We start from the raw sequence: 6341 nt of genomic DNA, 5'->3' as shown, positions 1-6341 counted from the left end.
ATCCTTATGAATCATGTGGGGTTTTTAGAGAAGTTTTGTTTATATTTAACTTTTGATTTTCTTTTAATAAAAATACTGTTATCTTACTGCTAGATTACGAGTTTTGTCGGTAAAGCCGTGCGTTGCTAACGAGCCTTTTTTTTCCAGCGCTCACTTTAAACAACGCTGGTATTACAAGTTTTCTGAATGGCTGCGTTAGCCTCAGAAAAGTGAGCGTTGAGCAAATTTAGCGCCACTTCTACCTGTAATACCAGCGTTGCTTACGGTAGCAGTAAGCTGGCTAAAACGTGCTCGTGCACAATCTCCCCATAGGAAACAATGGGGCTGAGACGGCTGAAAAAAACCTGCAAAAAAGCAGCGTTCAGCTCCTAACGCAGCCCCATTGTTTCCAATGGGAAAATATTTTCTAAGTCTACACCTAACACCCTAACATGAACCCCGAGTCTAAACACCCCTAACCTTACACTTATTAACCCCTAATCTGCCGCCCCCGACATCCTTGCCACCTGCATTATATTATTAACAACTATCTGCCGCTCCGGACACCGCCGCCACCTACATTATACCTATGAACCCCTAATCTGCTGCCCCTAACATCGCCGACACCTACATTATATTTATTAACCCCTAATCTGCCCCCCCAACGTCGCCGCCACCTACCTACAATTATTAACCCCTAATCTGCCGCCCCCAACATCGCCACTACTATATTAAATGTATTAACCCCTAAACCTAAGTCTAACCCTAACCCTAACACCCCCCTAACTTAAATCTATTTTTAGTAAATCTAAATAAAATTACTATAATTAATGAATTTATTCCTATTTAAAACTAAATACTTACCTATAAAATAAACCCTAATATAGCTACACTATAACTAATAGTTACTATGTAGCTATTTTAGGATTTATTTTTATTTTACAGGCAAGTTTGTATTTATTTTAACTAGGTACAATAGTTAAATACAATAGTAACTATTTAATAACTACCTAGCTACAATAAATACAAATATACCTGTAAAATAAACCCTAACCTAAGTTACAATTACACCTAACACTACTCTATAATTAAATTAATTACCTAAACTACCTACAATTAAATACAATTAAATTAAATAAACTAAATTACGAGAGAAAAAAAACACTATTCTATTGGCTGATCCAATCAGCCAATCGGATTGATCTTCAATCCGATTGGCTGATAGCATCAACCAATCGGATTTTTCCTACCTTAATTCCGATTGGCTGATAGAATCCTATCAGCCAATCGGAATTCGAGGGATGCCATCTTGGGTGACGTCATTTAAAGGAATATTGATTCGTCGTTAGTCGTCGGCCTAGAAGGATGTTCCGCGCCAGAGGTCTTCAAGATGGAGCCGTTCCTCGTTGGATGGATGAAGATAGAAGATGCCGCTTGAATGAAGCCTTCTCCTGGTCCGGATGTCCTCTTCTGCCCGGATAGGATGAAGACTTCTGCCGGTCTGGATGTCCTCTTCTGGCCCATCGGATGAAAACTTCTGGACGGATCGGATGACCACTGGTGCCCGGCTAGGTGAAGACGGCTCAAGATAGGGTGATCTTCAATGGGTAGTGTTAGGTTTTTTTAAGGGGGTATTGGGTGGGTTTTAGAGTAGGGGTGTGTGGGTGGTGGGTTGTAATGTTGGGGAGGTATTGTATCCTTTTTCTACAGGTAAAAGAGCTGATTACTTTGGGGCAATGCCCCGCAAAAGGCCCTTTTAAGGGCTATTTGTAATTTAGTGTAGGGTAGGGAATTTTATTATTTTGGGGGGCTTTTTTATTTTATTAGGGGGCTTAGATTAGGTGTAATTAGTTTAAACTTCTTGTAATTTTTTTTAATTTCTCTAATTTAGTGTTTATTTTTTTTCGTAATTTAGTGTTTGTTTTTTTTCCGTAATTTAGTGTTTGTTTTTTTCGTAATTTAGTTTATTGTATTTAATTGTAATTAATTGTAGGTAGTTTAGGTAATTTATTTAATGATAGTGTAGTGTTAGGTGTAATTGTAACTTAGGTTAGGATTTATTTTACAGGTAAATTTGTACTTATTTTAGCTAGGTAGTTATTAAATAGTTAATAACTATTTAATAACTATTGTACCTAGTTAAAATAAATACAAAGTTGCCAGTAAAATAAAAATAAATCATAAGATAGCTACAATGTAACTATTAGTTATATTGTAGCTAGCTTAGGGTTTATTTTACAGGTAAGTATTTAGTTTTAAATAGGAATAATTTATTTAATTGTAGTTATTTTATTTAGATGTATTTAAATTATATTTAAATTAGGGGAGTGTTAGGGTTAGACTTAGGTTTAGGGGTTAATAACTTTATTATAGTAGCGGAGACGTTGGGGGTGGCAGATTAGGGGTTAATAAATGTAAGTAGGTGTCGGCGATGTTAGGGCAGGCAGATTAGGGGTTAATAAAAATTAACTAGTGTTTGCGAGGCAGGAGTGTGGCGGTTTAGGGGTTAATACATTTATTAAAGTGGCGGCGATGTCCGGTTGGCAGATTAGGGGTTAATAAGTGTAGTTAGGTTGCGGCGACGTTGGGGGAGGCAGATTAATGGTTAATAACTATAATTTAGGTGTCGGCGATGTTAGGGGCAGCAGATTAGGGGTTCATAAGTATAATGTAGGTGGCGGCGATGTCCGGTCGGCAGATTAGGGGTTAATAATATTTATTATAGTGTTTGCGATGTGGGGGTCCTCAGTTTAGGGGTTAATAGGTAGTTTATGGGTGTTAGTGTACTTGTTAGCACTTTAATTAAGAGTTTTATGTTCCGGCGTTAGCCCATAAAACTCTTAACTACTGACTTTTAAATGCGGTAGGAGTCTTGCCGGGAGGGGTCTACCGCTCACTTCTTCCAAGACTCGTAATACCGGCGTTAGGCAAATCCCATAGAAAAGATAGGATACGCAATTGACATAAGGGGATTTGCGGTAGCCTCGAGTCGCGGAAGAAAAGTGAGCGGTAGACCCTTTCCTGCCTGACTCGTAATACCAGCGGGCGTTAAAAAGCAGCGTTGGGACCTCTCAACGCTGCTTTTTAAGGCTAACGCCAAACTCGTAATCTAGGCGATAATTTGAACAAAAGCCATTGTTATCTGCCCACGCATTTCAGTTGATAAATTACCCATGCATCTTAATTGAACAATGTATCAGTTTCATGGAAGCTAACGATCTTAAAATAGATCAGGGGAGTTTATTAATGCAATATTTATATCACAGACTTCCTTAATATTTGCTGGACTCATTTTGCAGATTCATAGAACATTATTTTATTATAATTTTAAAGGGACAGTTAAAGGGATAATAAACACCAACATTGTTTAAAAAGATAGATAATACCTTTATTTACCATTCCCCAGTTTTCCATAATCAACATGGTTATAGAAATATACTTTTTACCTCTGTAATTACCTTGTATCTAAGCTTCTGCTGACTGCCTCCTTATCTCAGATCTTTTGACAGATTTGCATTTCAGGCAAATAGTGCTGACTCTTAAATAACTCCACGTGCATGAGCACAGTGTTACCTATATGAAACACATGGACTAATAACATCTAGCTGTGAAAAACTGTCAAATGCATTCAGATGAGAGGTGGGCTTCAAGGCTTAGAAATTAGCATATGAGCCTACCTAAGTTTAGCATTCAACTAAGAATAACAAGAGAACAAAGCAAATTTGATGATAAAAGTAAATTAGAAAGTTGTTTAAAATGACATGCTCTGAATGAATTAATCTGAATTATGAAAGTTTAATTTGGACTTTACTATCGCTTTAAGTCAAAATTCATCTTTCATGATTCAGATAGAGCATACAATGTTAAACAACTTTCCAATTTATTTCTGTTATCAAATTTGCTTTTCTTGTTATCTTTTATTGAACAGTAACACTAGGTAGGCTGACAAGAGCTCAGGAGTGTGCATGTATCTTTAGTACTGCAACATTATTTGTATCTGTCATAGAGTGCTAAAGACATGTGCACACCTCTGAGCTCTCATGAGCCTACCTAGTTTTACTCTTTAAAAAAAATATACCAAAAGAACAAAGCAAATTTTATAACAGAACTAAATTTGAAAGTTGCTTAAAATTGCTTGCTCTATCTGAATCACAAAAGTTTAATTTTAACTTTTCTGTCCCTTTAAAGGGAACGATCAATTAAAGGGACACTGTACCCAATTTTTTTCTTCCATGATTCAGATAGAGCATGACATTTTAAGCAACTTTCTAATTTACTCCTATTATCAAATTTTCTTTATTCTCTTGGTATCTTTATTTGAAATGCAAGAATGTAAGTTTAGATGCCGGCCCATTTTTGGTGAACAATCTGGGTTGTCCTTGCTGATTGGTGGATAAATTCATCCACCAATAAAAAACTGCCGTCCAGAGTGCTGAACCAAGAAAAAAAGCTTAGATGCCTTCTTTTTCAAATAAAGATAGCAAGAGAATGAAGAAAAATTGATAATAGGAGTAAATTAGAAAGTTGCTTAAAATTGCATGCTCTATCTGAATCATGAAAGAAAAAATTTGGGTTCAGTGTCCCTTTACGCCTCATTGAGCTTGTTTAGGATGACATGGAAAGAAGGGAGAATGCAAAGCAACCTACAAGTGAAATGCATTTGTGGGAACCTATACAGTAGTGCTAAACATATTGGGGCATATGTATCAAGCTCCGTATGGAGCTTTATGCCCCGTGTTTCTGGCAAGCCTGCAGGCTCGCCAGAAACAGCAGTTATGAAGCAGCGGTCACAAAGACCACTGCTCCATAACCTGTCCGCCTGCTCCGAGCAGGTGGACAGACATCGCCGGAAATCAACCCGATCGAGTATGATCGGGTTGATTGACATCCCCCCCTGCCGCGAGTCTGCAGGGGGCGGCGTTGCACCAGCAGCTCTTGTGAGCTGCTGGTGCAATGCTGAATACGGCGAGCGTATTGCTCGCCGTATTCAGCAAAGTCTGGCGGACCTGATCCGCACTGTCGGATCAGGTCCGCCAGACTTTCATAACTTGGGGCCATTGTTGAAAGACTGCTACAAGTGTGTTCAACTGTTCTATCTGTAAAAGGTGGCAACTTTGATGAGACAAAAATTTAAAGTAAATTTTGTTAAACATAATGATTCCATGATTTATTTATTTATCTCCAATTGATTATTTATTAGTACATTGAGACATTACACTGCATACATGTCATCAATTTTAAAGCTTTAAAAAATGAAGGTGTTGTTAAACTTTTGACCAGTAGTGTATCTACATCCTGTGTCCGGTGCATACACTTGGTAAGCACAATCTGCACTTTAAGAAAGTATTCAGACCCCCTTTTTTTTTTTTAAATTTTTTTATGTTTCAACCTTATGCTAAAATGGTTTAAATTATTTTTTTTTCCACTTCAATCTACACTCAATACTCCATAATGACAAAGCCAAACCCAGATGTTTGATAACATTGCAAATGTATTAAAAAGCAAAAAAAAACCTGAAATATCACATTTACTTAAGAATTCAGACACTAAAAGGGACATGAAAAAGATTTTTTTTTTATTTTGTGATTCAGAAAGAGCATGTGGTTTTAAACTTTTTTTCAATTTCTATTATTTTTTTTGAAATAACAATTTTTTATTTACGTAAAGAGTATCAACTACAAAACAGAAAATATGTCCAGATACAAAGCATACTTGACAAAAACACTTATACAATTCTCAATAGACTTGATCTAAAACATTAGGATACCAGTATTTCAGGTATAGTTACCATGTCTAGACTACAGTGATAAACATTACCTGTGGATGAGGGCTTTTACTATATAATATGGCAAAGTCCCTAGTAAGGAAATAGTTTCTGGCATGAGTTATAAAAGTTTATCTAAGATGTAGATCATAAAATGTATGGGCTAGTGTGCAACATATATGGGTAACTGGAACATATAATAATAAAACCTAATTTTTCTTTTATTTAGGGGAAGGTGAAGTCAGCGGACCAAAGCCGCTTTAGATGAAGGGGGGGCGGAGCCAGCCAGGTTAGCAGTCCGGGTGGGGTTTGGGCCTTTAGGTATAGTTCAAACCATGTACCTCATAAAAAAGGGGGATATATATATATATATATATATATATATTGTGCATACTGCTACGAAAGTCTTAGGAAATTAAAGGGACATTCTACCTTCAATTGATGCTAATAAATTCTTGCCTAATAAACATACTTTTATTACTTTATGTATTTGTATTTGCTCTCCATGTGATGGGGCATTTACAAACCATGATTAACCTATAGGAAGTTGTAGGGGCTTCTGTTGAGAGGAGATATGTTTATAATAGGTAGTCGTTAA

Source organism: Bombina bombina, chromosome 3 (assembly GCF_027579735.1).
Source record: "Bombina bombina isolate aBomBom1 chromosome 3, aBomBom1.pri, whole genome shotgun sequence".
NCBI lineage: Eukaryota > Metazoa > Chordata > Amphibia > Anura > Bombinatoridae > Bombina > Bombina bombina.
This window is presented reverse-complemented; position numbering follows the sequence as displayed.